This window comes from Mustela erminea, chromosome 1, assembly GCF_009829155.1.
Source record: "Mustela erminea isolate mMusErm1 chromosome 1, mMusErm1.Pri, whole genome shotgun sequence".
Classification (NCBI taxonomy): Eukaryota; Metazoa; Chordata; class Mammalia; order Carnivora; family Mustelidae; genus Mustela; species Mustela erminea.
Genome location: NC_045614.1, coordinates 93811770 through 93825702, shown reverse-complemented (window position 1 = coordinate 93825702; position 13933 = coordinate 93811770). Strand labels below are relative to the sequence as shown.

Genomic DNA, 13933 nt, shown 5'->3' with positions numbered 1-13933 from the left:
TGTAATAGAACCATAATTAAGTAAGCTTGAGATCTTTAGCAGATTTTAGACCTTTTTGCATTCATATATAAGTTGAAATGGAAAGTGCAAGATTTCACCAAATCTCTATAGTCTGGAAGAGATTGAAAATAGTTGATTTAATTCTACGTAAGAATTGAGTTGTTAATTAATTGTTACTTAATTATAATTATTACAGTTATTAGTGGGTACATTTATTACAGTTAATTTTAGTTGACACATATAATTATTGTTACTTAGCAATAATAATCTTTTGTAAGAATTAGTTATTTTGTATACTGTATATACTCATTCATTAAACCAAGATAATCATCCCATAGTTAAGTATAGGAGGTGTTTAGAGGTGGTCTCATCTATTCCCATTTGATAATACATTTATTATACTAAATGACACTTTATTATACTAAAGCAGTAAGAATTTCAACAGATATAACAGTCATGATCTGTGATTATATGATCTATTGAAAGTTAATCACAGAAAAAGTGCTTTACCATTGCTCTGATTAATTCTTTAAAGTTGTTTTAATGCAAGGCCACTCTTAATAACAAGTGTCCTTGATTATGATTGTGATTATGATTATGATTATAGGTGTTTATCCTAGTTTGTGTAAAGAAGCTAAATATTTAACTTTGTTGTTTTACTTCATTTATTGCCGACTCTTCAACTTCCATCCTGTCTTCATCTCAGACTTTTCAGTAGCCTAAATACTATTCACTAATAATCCCAAGCTGTTCTTCAGACTTGAAAGGGAATGATAAAGATACTCCTTGTTTTGGTTTCCTCAAGAAAATAATGAAGATTGCACACCTGTGTTCCATCTGCAGATTCTAACTATGTCAAAAAAAATTTTTTAATTCACTACACTATTGTCATAGAACTTGTGACAACTTCACATAGTTGTCCTCTTTGGTTATCTTGGCTTTCTGTTATTTATTTTCACTGCATATATATTATTTCTCCCATTTTATTTTAGTTTATTTGAGTACGAGAACAGTTACATGTGACATTTGCTTAAAATTTGTTAATTTTAGACATGCACTCTTTTTTTTTTTAACTTTACTATAGTTAATATGTACTGTTAGTTTAAGGTTTATAGTATAGTGATTCAGCAATTCTATACATTACTTAGGGCTTATCATGTTAAGTATACTCTTAATCACCTTCACCTATTTCACTCATTTCCCCATTCATTATCAGTTTGTTCTCTGTAGTTAAAAAGAGTCTGTTTTTTGGTTTGTCTCTTTCTTTGTTTTGTTCCTTAAATTCTACATTATATGGTATTTGTCTTTTTCTGACTGCTTTATTTGTCATAGAATTCTATTCTGTATCTCCATCCATGTTATTGCAAATAACAAGATTTCATTCTTCTTTGTGGTTAAGTAATATTACATTGTGGACACATACATACATATATATCACCTCTTCATTATCCATTCATCTTACCAATGGACACAGGCTGCATCCATAATTTGGCTATAGTAAATAATGCTGCAATAAACATAGGGGTGCACATATCCTTTTGAGTTACTAATTTTGTATTCTTTGGGTAAATACCCAGTAGGAGAACTACTGGATCATTTTAGTTTTTTGTGGAACCTCCATACTGTCTTCCACAGTGTCTACACTACTTTGTATTCCCACCAACAGTGCACAAGGGGTTCTTTTTCTCCACATCATACCAATGCTTGTTTTGTGTTTTTGGATTTAGCTAATCTGACAAGTGTGAGGTGATATCTTAATGTACTGTTGATTTGCATTTCCCTGATGATAGTAATAATGAGCATCTTTTCTTGTGTCTTTTGACCATCTTTGTTTTCTCTGGAGAAATGTCTATTCCTGTCTTCTGCCCAGTTTTTAATTGTATTGTTTTTTAGGTGTTCAGTTTATCAGTTCTTTATTATTATTTTGGTTACTAACCCTTTATCAGATATGTTATTTGCAAATTACTTCTCCCATTCAGTGGGTTGCTCTTTAGTTTTATTGATTATTTTCTTCACTGTGCAGAAGCTTTTTTATTTTGATGTAGTCCCAATTTTTGCTTTTGTTTCCCTTGCCTCAGGAGACCTATCTAAAAGAATGTTGCTATGGCTGGTGTCAGAGAAATTACTGCCTGTGCTCTTCTCTAGGAATTTTATAGTTTCCAGTCTTACATTTAGGTCTTTAATCCATTTGAGTTTATTACTGTGTGTGGTGTAAGAAAGTGGTCCAGTTTCATTCTTTTGCACCTTACTGTCCAGTTTTCCCAACACCATTAGTTGAAGAAACTTTTTCCCATTGCAGGTTTTTGCCTTCTTTATTGAAGTTATTAAACCCAATTTTGGGTTTGCTTTCGGGCTTTCTGTTCTATTCTGTATATCTGTTTTTGTGCCAGTACCGTAGTGTTTCAATTACTATAGCACTGTAGTGTATCTTGAAATCTGAGACTGTGGTACCTCCAGTTTTGGTGGGTTTTTTTGTTTTGTTTTGTTTTGTTTTTGTTTTTTTTCCCCCAAGACTGCTTTGGTTTCGAGGTCTTTTGTGGTTTCACACAGATTTTAGAATTGTTCCAGTTCTGTGAAAAATGCTCTTGGTGTTTTGATAGGGATTGCATAATTCTGTAGCTTTCTTTGGGTAGTATGGACATTTAATGGTGTTTGGTCTTACAGTCTATGATCATGGAATATCTTACTCTTTGTATCACTGGACACATTCTTAAAACTGAAATCATGTGTATAAAGTTCTAGTGCATCACTACTAGATTATACTCTTGTTTGTTTTAGCAACTAGAAACTATTTCACATTAAGCAGGTCCTAGAAATATGTCTTTAGATACCCAGTATTAAAAATTCGAAAAGTAGGGGCACCTGGGTGGCTCAGTGGGTTAAGCCACTGCCTTCAGCTCAGGTCATGATGTCAGGGTCCTGGGATCGAGCCCCACATCAGGCTCACTGCTCAGTGGGGAGCCTGCTTCCCCCTCTCTCTCTGTCTGCCTCTCTGCCTACTTATGATCACTCTCTTTCTGTCAAATAAATAAATATAGTCTTTAAAAAAAAAAATCCGAAAAGTATACAGGATTCGACCAATTCTTCATAGACTATGGAAGCTCGCTCTTTTGGATGGCCATTCTGTACTTTAAATTAAAATTTAAAGAAAATAGCCTTTTAGAGCAGTTATATTAAAATTTATTGTCTAGATGTCTAATTTTATTGTCCGTATGCTTTTTATCTTTGTTTTCCATGGTAACTGTTTAACTAGAATTTTCTTTCTCTCCCTCTTCAGAGTTAACTGACTTCTTTTTTTTCCTTCCCTCTTCTGCTGATCTGTCTTTTCTCATGTTAGTACTGTTTTAACCACTTTAGTTTTAGAATGTGATTGAAGTTTATAAGAATTTACCTTTTTTTATAATTTTTAAAGTCAAATTACAGAAAAATAATAGTAGAAAAAAATAACTCTTACCCCTCACCTGATTCATGTACTATCACAGTAATTTTCCATAGCTGCATACTTGCATCCTTTTTCTCCATATATTTGTTTTTATTTTTATACAAATATGCATATATAAAACAATAATGTTCTTTATAGCAGGTTTTTCCCAGCCCATGTATTTAGTTATGTCCTTTTTTTTTTTTGGTCTCTTTTGATCTAGAATGCTTTCTTATCCTTTTCTTTGATGACGTTGACATTTTGAAGAGTACAGGCCAGTTATTTTATAGAATGTACTCAACTTAGTTTTGTCTAATCTACATGTTTAGATTCATCCATATAATGAATTCTTGGTAGGAATGCTACAATAACTGATATTTGTCTTCAGTGTATCACATCAGGAGGCACATGATACCAGTCTGATCACTATTGATGATATTAACTTTGATCACTTTAGTAAGATGGAGCTTGCCAAGTCTGTCCTTTCTTGTTTCCATTTTCATTTTTAGTGTGGAAAGATTCCTTAAGACTGTAAATATTCCTCTTTCTTAATCAAACTTTGATATAATGTTAGCATCTATTTATGATTCTTGTCTGAGTCATTTATTTCTGTCATGGTCACAAAATGGTAAATGGTGGTTTTCTAACTGTCATTTATTTATGTCATTTATTTGTTGGCCCTCTGCTATAATGCCCCTCTCCATTCATTCATTCATTTTTTTAAAAATTTATAATGACTCATGGATTGCTACTTCATTCTTACTCTGTCCAGCTGGTTAAAATTGAGTCCTTTTGTTATTTATTTTGGTGCTCAGATTGTTGCAGAATTAGCTAGAGGGAAATTCTTTAAAACATCCTCCTGTGTACTTTTTGATAATTTTTTGAGCATTTCCATTTGTTCTGGAAAAAGACTAATAGCATCTGGCATCTGTTTGTGCCTCCCATATGCTAATAAATTTTAACCTACGATAAGTATTAAAAGTTACTGCAATTCCATAACACAGTAATTATTAGCTGGTAAACAACCCACATTTCAGAATGTATTTTAGTTTTTCTTCATACAATTTTCTGTGAAATAAAGACAATGAATATTTAAATTATCCTTATTTTGTGCCTATTTCCTGTTGGTATTCTTATTTAGAAGTTTTATACCTTGTCTTAGGTAACATCTAAGAATAATAAATATTAAACTTCTGGAAGTTATATATTAAAGTAGGATTGTGTGAATTGATTCTAAAAATTGAAAGTCAATGAAGAATATTTATAAATTGTTTTGGTGAATATTCGCTTTATAACAAAACAGTGTCAGTAAATCCATAAATAGGGAATTGTGATCATCTATCACTAACTTTGGGCCTCTCAAGGCATCAGTAATAAAAAAAAACTTGTTTTCCACTTACTATGTACCAGGTAATATTTTAAGTCTTTAAGTCTTTGTATTTATTTGCTTAAGCTTTAGGACAGCCCTATAAAATATGTCATTATTCTTTTTTTTTTATGATGAAATTAAAACTTAGGGATAGTAAATAACTTGCCTAATGTCATATAGTTATTGCATACCCACTCAAACCAAAGTTTCGAATTCTGTTCAGTGTCTTCACATTTTTCGTACTAATTTGCTACTGCTCTCTATCCTTCTGATGTTTGCCCCATGTCAAACTCTTTTTTTTTTTTTTCTAACCATCTTTTGTATTTCTTCAGTGAGAATTGTAAGGAGAAATTAAATAGTGGTACTTAATCTGCTATCATGAACTAGAAATCAACACATTTCTTTAAACTGAACATAATACAGGGGTTGAGTTTGACTTCAGTCACATTACTTCTCTTGGATTGGTTATGACTTTTTGTGTAAATAGTGCAGTCATACTTACCTTTGGAAGCATGTTGATGCTTTCCTTAGAAGACTATATACGTATTTCCTTGACTAAACTTAGAAATATTTCAGTTACCTACTTCTGACTCTTCCTTGGGCATGCCATATCAGAATTTTGTCACCACTCATACACAAATCTAGACTACCACCTACCTATTCATTATTGACCAAAAATGTGTTTGAGGGCCTGATCCTGAGGACATAGGGGTATATTGGAAGCAGTCCTTAATCTCAAGATTTGTTTTATGTTTTTTAAAAATGCTACCTCCTCAAGGTCTCTTTTGCCACTATTCTTTTTAGTCCTATCATTTCCTTAGTTTAACCTTCATATTTTCTCTTGTAAATCACATTAGTAGTTACCTCTTTTGTCTTAGTAACCTTAGTTTCAGCCTCTTTCTATTCTAGGTTCTGTTCCAGTAATTTTCAGCTGTATATATGTATCTGAAAACCTTACAGAGTTGTTGGTTTTTTGTTTTTAAATACTGACATACTTTCAGATACCATTGTAAGAATAAATTGGTATAATCACTTAAGAAGGTTGTCAGTCTATCAAAATTAAAAGTAGACCTGTCCTTAACTGACATTTATAATCTAGGAATTTAGACTACAGAATTACACTTAGACATTTCTAAAAGGATGTAGGTACAAAGATGTTCATCGTAGCATTATTCATAAAAACTTAAAACTTAAAGAAATCTAGGTATTGACCAGTTAGCTTTGGTAGGATAGTTTTGATCCTGTGCACTGCTTTGTTACTATAAAATTAAAAATAAGGTTAATATTATTGATGTTAAATATTCTGTGTGAGAGGAAATTTAATGAAAAAAACAAGGAGCAGAGTGGTATATAAATTTTAAGGGGTGATAAAATCTCCATATGTGGACATTTATTAGTTGACATTATTTCTGGAATGATACATGAGGAAACTGTTCAACAATGACTTTCTCAGTGGAAAATAAGATCTGTAGTGGTTAAGAAGCTTAATTTGAATAGAATATCATTATACTGCTGCATATTTTACTATGTACATCTCTTGCTTTTTAAATTTAAAAATCACTTGCTTAGTAACTGGAAATTGAGATTTTAAGAGCATGTGCCATTTACAGTAGCACAAAAAAATATTTAATACTTAGGTATAAATCTAAGAATATGTGCAAGATCTGTATGCTGAAAACTACAAAACACTAATGAAAGAAACTGAAGATCTTAATAAATGAGGATGTATCATGTTCATGAATTAGAAGACTCAATATTGTTAAGATGTCAGTTTCCCCTAAGCTGATCTTAGATGAACAGAGGTCCATTTAAATCTCTGCAGGATTTCTTGCAAAAATTGACAGCATGATTCTTAAACTTTATATGAAAGGACAAAAGAAATAAAATAACCAAAGAATTTTGAAAAAGAATAACAAACTTAGAATTTACACTACGTGATTTCAAGACTAAACAGTAAACTTGATAGTATGGTACTGAAGAAAGGATAAACATATAGATCAAAGGAGCAGCATAGAGAATCCAGAAAGAAAGAAACTCGCACTTATTTGGTCAGTTGATTTTTGACAGACGTGCCAGGACAGTTCTTTGGGGAAAAGATAATCTATTTAATAAATGTGCTAAAATAGTTGAATATATATACATATGAAAAAAAATCTCATTTCACACTTCACACCATATACAAAACTGACTCAAAGTAGGCCATTTAGACTATAAACCTAAGTGCAAAACCTGTGAGTATAAAACATCTAAAAAGGAACACAGGAATTAAAATCTCTGTGACCTTTAAGTTAGTCAAAGATTTCTCAAATACATCAGAAGCATGATCCATAATTTTAAAATTTCAAAACTACACATTCAGCAAAATTAAGCACTTCTGCTTTTCAAAAATAATACCAACATGACTAAAAGGACAATCATATAAGACTAGGAAATAATTATAAATCACATATCTGATAACAGACTTGTATTCCAAAAGATTAAGATCTTTCAAAATTCAGTAGTAAGAAAAGCAACCAATACTTCACTGAAGAAGATAGAGGACAAACACATGAAAAACAGCTTATTATTGTCATTTGAGAAATGCACATTAAAAGCACAATGAAAAAAAAAGCACAGGGAGATAATACTACAAATCATTTCAAGAGCAGTGGAACTCATATGTTGCTGGTGGAAATGCAAAATGATACATTCATTTCAGAAAGCAGTTTGGGTTTCTTTTAAAGTTACATAGACACTTTTCTGACCCAGAGTTCTTTTCCTGAGTGTTTATCCAAGAGAAATGGAAACTTCAGTTCATATAAAAACCTATTCTAGAGGGGCGCCTAGGTAGCTCAGTTGGTTAAGCTTCCAAATCTTGATTTCAACTCAGATCATGATCTCCTGGTCTTGAGATCAAGCCCTGCACTTAGCTCCGTGCTTAGCAGGGAGCCTGTGTAAGATTCTCTTTCTACCTCTTCCTCTGCCCTTCACCATGTTTGTGTTCTGTGTCTCTCTAAAATAAATAAAATCTTAAAAAAAAAAAAAATCTATACCAGAATGTGTATAGCAGCTGTATTCAAAATTGTCCAAAACTGCAAACAATTCAAAACGTTCAACTGGTAATGGTATAAAAACAAATTGTATTATCATCCATACAGTAGAATAATTCTCAGCAATAAAATGGAAGGTGGTAACATAGAGTCAAAGAAACCAGATACACAAAGCCACATGCTGTACAATTTTATTATACATTCTGGAAAAGGCAAAACTATAGGGTCAGAAAATCCAGAGTGGGGCAAGGGACTTAGTACAGAAGGACATGAGGGAATTTGAGGGTTGGTAGAGCTGTTCTAGTTCTTGATTGTTTTAATGGTTACCTGGCTATACATTTGTCAGAATTGCAGAATTGTATGTTGATAGTAGTAGATTTTTCTTTGTATATAAATTATACCTTTGTTTTATCCAAATGCAAAGGACAAAAATAAGAATAATTATTTCTCATGCTTAATGAAGGCTATTTCAAAGCCTAACCATATATATTTTGAGTTTTAGAAAGCCCCAGTCCAAAACACAAGAACAAAAGAAAACGTTTATCACGTGGTGGAGATTTCAGAACTAGGAGCCGTAGATTGATACAGACTTTATTCTTATTTTTCAGCTCTCTAGCAAAATTACATAGAATGGTTGTAAATATTATGTAAGTTAACATCAGTTGTTTAAAAAGGCTGTGGAATTGTTTCTCTTGGCTCTAGATCTTCAGGTGTGGAGCATGAAAATTTGTTTTTGTGTTTTTTAATCTTTATAGATCCTTCAGAGGCATGGCGATGGTGAAGTATATCCTTCCTCAAGTGTAACACCATATTTGAAAAGCTCAAAAACTAGAAAGATTATGTATTTGTCCAATGATATGTATATATAACCAAACTATTTTTTTAAGAGCCAGGGCATGATATACATGAAATTTAGCAGAAAAGTTTGTCATCCCTAAGGAATAGGGAAACAGATCATAGGTGGATATGAAGTTATTGGTATCATACTAGTTCTTAAATTTGGTTGTCTCTTAATAGGTTAATCTTATTATTACACTTTATACATCTGTTTTGAAGCATCAAATACTACTTTAAAAAATCTTAACAAAACAGAAGCACTTCTCTTTGCTGTTGTGAATGGGATATTTTTGAAACACCTGATTGTGTTACTTTTCTGTTCAAATAGGAACATGTTACTCTCTGTGCATTACCTAGTATTTCTAGGATAACACCCAGATTTTTTTGTCATAGTGAGGTGTCCTTGTTAACTGTCCAAACAAGTGTTCTTCTGAAAGTGGAAGGAGGGGGGTGCTACTCTTAATTATTTCAAGACATTGGCATAAAGCAGCATATATAGTTACCCTCTTATAAGGCCCTCTGTGATTTGGTTTCTGCTGATCTAGCTTCAGAGTATGTTTACACTTATACTGTCCCAGCGTTTTGAGTTTGTTGGTGAAGCTTTTTTTGAAATTTCTGTTCCTTCAACCTACACTTGCCCTTTGTTGCCACATTAAATTTTAAATATTTCTTTAAATATTTAGTCTACATTTTTGCTTCTCTATAAAGTTTTTCTAGCCATTATCACTCTTCCTCGCTAAGACAGAGTCCTTCTTCTTGTCCCTCAGCATCTGCTCCTGTGCGTGTATTCTTAGTCACACTAATAACTAAATTGTTACAGTTGGTATTTATGTTCCCATTAGATTCTTCTCTGAGATCCAGGAAGTATATTTGTTTTAAGCTCTTATTTTAGCAGAAGACTTGGATACTAAGAAAACATCTATTTGAAAAATTGAGTTCATATAGTGAACATTTGGTAACTGTTACTTTTTCAGATTACTGTTTTAAATTCTTGTACATGGGTCCCTGGGTGGCTCAGTGGGTTAAGCCTCTGCCTTCAGCTCGGGTTATGATCTCAGGGTCCTGGGATCGAGCCCCATATCGGGCTCTCTGCTCAGCAGGGAGCCTGCCTCTCTCTCTCTGCTTTCCTTTCTGCCTTCTTGTGATCTCTGTCTGTCAAATAAATAAAACATTTAAATAAATAAATTCTCAGACAGTTATATTTATGATTATTGCTTATATACCTCTGTAAAATTACCTTTCTTTATCTTTCCCCATCTTTTTGTTGTGTTATATTTTTTGTTGTAGTAAACACATATTGTAGTAAACACATGAGATCTACTCTCTTAGCAAATTTTTAAGCATACAATACCGTATTGTTAGCTATTACACACTGTTGTACAGCAGATCTCTAGTTCATTTTAATGTATAAGCTTTTTCCATATTAATATTCTTAGCATTATTTCGTTTGTTGCAATAATTTATCAGTGGGAATCTTTTTAATTTTAGGTATCTTGATGCCTGGATTATAAATGTTCTTTATATATAATCACAATTATTAGTTGTTTTCTGTTGTTTTCTCTCTTTGTTGTCTTACTTGGAAGGCCTTTCCCCACATATTCAAGTCATCTAAGTATTCACTTTTTTCTTCTTGTATTTTAATCGTCATATTTATTATATTTAAATGTTTGGAATCTGTTTGCATAAACCATTCATTTCACTTTGAATATGTCTTTAAGTGACTGTTCTTATGGAATTACGGATGTTCCCTGCTTTCACCTTTTCATAAGGACGTTATTCTATCTCCACTAAGAATTATGTTATGGCTTCTTAATGATTTCTGAATGGTTGTGATGCTGTATGTGTTGCTTAGACAGCTGTTTGCCTGTATTACGGTAGCATTTCAAGGTCATAAGCAGAAATTGTTCATTTAGTCTTTTAAGCAGATCTTTGAGATGGAAAGTGGCAAGATCTTTTTTGATGTTACAGCCTACACTGTTTGGAGAGAAAAGGCTAGTGCATATGAACTGTTTAAGGGTAGGCCTAAGGTGGTATGATGTGAACACCTGTTCCAGTGTGCTTTCCACTATATACAGAGATATCACTAAAAAAGCCTATAATATTTCACACTGGACTTCATGGTGATGCAACACATTTTTCTTTACATTCTTCCTTGTTTTAAATACTGCTTGGAATTTATGAGAAAGCCTAACAGCAAAATTCCAGGGTCCCAAACTGTTGAGGATTAATGTGTATTAGCTTACTGTGTAGTCCATTCCTTGTGAAGTCTGATTTTTTCAGTTATAGAAGTTAACTTTAAACTACTTCAATTTTTTCCTCTGTTTTTTACCCTTCTAATGATTTTTTAAAAAATTTATAGTATAGTATGCCCATTGGCAATACAACACATTGGATTACCCTTCATTACCAAAGCACATGTAGAATTTAGGAATATTTCTTCTTTATTAAATAATTGTTACTTCTTTATCACTATGATTTGCCTTAATGTTTGTACTTTTCTTAGCATTTGCTTAAGAAAAAAAGAAAAATATTAACTGTAAACTCTGCTCTTCGCCATTTTACTGTTTTTAATTATTATCCAATAAAATTTACTTACTTTCCTTTTATGTAAAATTATGAATTTTAACATATGTCCAGATTTATGTAATCACCACCACTATCAAGATACAGAACAGTTTTCATCATTCCTGTTTAAAATGTCCTCTTTCCTCATCCCTCTTTAAAATATTCCCTATAAAAAATGAAAACATTTTTCTTCATATTGTCCCTTTTTTCTTCATGTTGTCCCTTTATAGTAGATGCTTGCCCCACCTACATCTCCTGGAAACCACCACTCTGTTTTCCATCACCATTGTTTTGTCTTTTTGAGATTTCCAAATAAATGGAATCATAAAGTATGTAAACCTTTAGGGCATTAAGTCTTTGGGTAAGCATAATGTCTTCACTGACCATAATGCCTTTGAAATTAATCCAAGTTGTTTGAATCAATAGTTGGTGCATTTTTTAATTAATAGTTGGGTCAGTTCTCCTCTGTTGTGTGGATATACCAGTTTGTTTATTGACAGGCCTTTGGGTTGTTTCCATCTTTTGGCTCTCACAACTGAAGCTCTATGAACATATGTGTACAGCTTTCTGTTTGAAAATAAGTATTCATTTTTCTGAAGTAAATGCTCAGGAGGACAGTCATAGGTATTGGGGTATAAGAGTGTATTTAACTTTATTAGAAATTGCCAAACCACTGTTCAGAGTGTCTGTATCATTCTGCATTCCTCCCAATTGTTCCACATCCTCATCAACACTTGATGTTGTTAGTAGTTTTTACTTTAGCCAACTTAGTATGTATGCAGTTGTATCTCATTGCACTTTTAATGTACGTTTCCTTAATGCTAATGATATTGACCATCTTTTCTTTTGCTTATTTGTCAGCCTTACATTCTTTTTGGTAAGCCTTGCTGATTATGAATTTACATCTAAAGGCTTTTTTTATAAGGGTATATTAATTGTCACTCATATTAACCTATTCTATATATGATAGACAGACCAGTATTGGATATGAGAAACAGACAAGTTTAGTTCATTATTTTGTCTTGTACTTATTCACTAAAAGATTTGATCCTCCATTTCCTTACAGTCTCTTGCAAACAGAAAAGTGAAAGAGCCCCAATTTATCCCACAGCTATTATGTAGATTCTCGGTATTTTAAACATATCCTATATATGTAGATATGTATCTATACATATATATTACATATGCATAATCATTTTTCCTTATTCTGTAGTCCTATTTTCCATGAAAATTCAGTTTTTCTAAACGTAAACATCCTAGGAGCTTATCCTTTGGACTTTTTTTTAAATTAACATATAATGTATTGTTTGTTTCAGGGGTACAGGTCTGTGTATCATCAGTCTTGCACAGCACTCACCATAGCACATACTGCCCCCAGTGCCCTTTGGACTTTATTTACATATAATACTGCAGTCCTGTTTTTGTAGTGTAATGGTTATCATGTTCGCCTCACATGTAATACTACAGTTCATCTTCAAGATGTGTGATATCTTTAGCCTGATCTATTAATCCAAGATAAAGAGCTCTGTTTCTTTTAAATAGGTAAAAGTAATTATTAGGAGAAAGGACTAAGCATTTTTATATTGATTAAGGTAATGCTAACTGCTATAAGAGATTAATCTCAATATTTCAGTGACTTAACACAATAGAAATTTATTTCTCATGCCCGTGCCTATAAAGTGCAGTTAAGGGAAGTGGGATATCACTTCACCACCGACTTATTTAAGGACCCAAGATCTCCTGGGTTATTGATACCCTGCAGGCAGGTAGGAGAATAGAAGATGGAAAAGGCACTCCTGCTTCTTAACTACTTTTGCTTGGAAATGTTCAGTACACATTACCGTGTCCTCCCAGGAACAGTGTTAGCTAAGGGAAACAGGAGGACAGAGGGGTAGGGTTGGAAGAAATTCTTTGTCATCAGCCCAGTACTTGCTGTAATTATTCAAAGATCTTCTCTAGGGTCAGGGTATTAATCAAGGAAAGGCAGAAGGACTGTGGTCCTCATTGGTTAAAACAGTTCTCTTTTGGCTTTTTCAGTTAGTTTGTCCTTGTTTCAACTGTCTATACTACAGAAAGATGAAATTGCTGAATAAATGACCTCTGGACTAGTTGGAATACCATTGCTTAGTATGGAGGATAAAATATCAGTATGACTGATGTGTAAAGCCTAGAAGAAGGAAGGGTTCTAAATTTTCTTTTGAAATGTGACCAGCTATATTGTTATATAATTATACCTGAAAGAAGGCAAAATGCTTCCTAGTCAATGAAAAGTGAGCTTTTTATTTTAAAATAATGCAGTGGATCCCTTAAAGTAAATGCATGATGAACACTAGTATATGAAACATTAAAATGGGGATACTGTGTTTGAAATATGTATTGGAGTGATCAAGTGTCTCTCTCCCACATAACCACCTCTACAAACTTCTGCAAAACTTTGGAACAGTTTGAATAATTCCCTAGTATATATGTCAGTAAAAACGTATAAGGAAAGGAAATTAAATTTGTGATGATTAGGAGAAATGGTAACTAAAATTAAGCAATTCTTCAACATTACTTTTTTCTATATCTTAATTTCTCATTGATAATGTTAATTTGTATATTACTTTTTTAGTAATTTCAGGTTGTTTCAAACTAAAGAGAATTTTTTTTTCATATTCTCTTTTCCTTCCACAAATACCAGCTTATCAATGTGTACCTTATATTCTAAGTTAG

At 32.5% G+C, this 13933-nt stretch overlaps 1 protein-coding gene across 2 annotated transcripts in view; it reads left to right on the top strand.

Moving 5' to 3' along the window:
- STAG1 (stromal antigen 1) overlaps positions 1-13933 on the top strand; it is a 434712-nt gene that overhangs the window by 367097 nt on the left and 53682 nt on the right. The gene's annotated exons all lie outside the window — the stretch shown is intronic.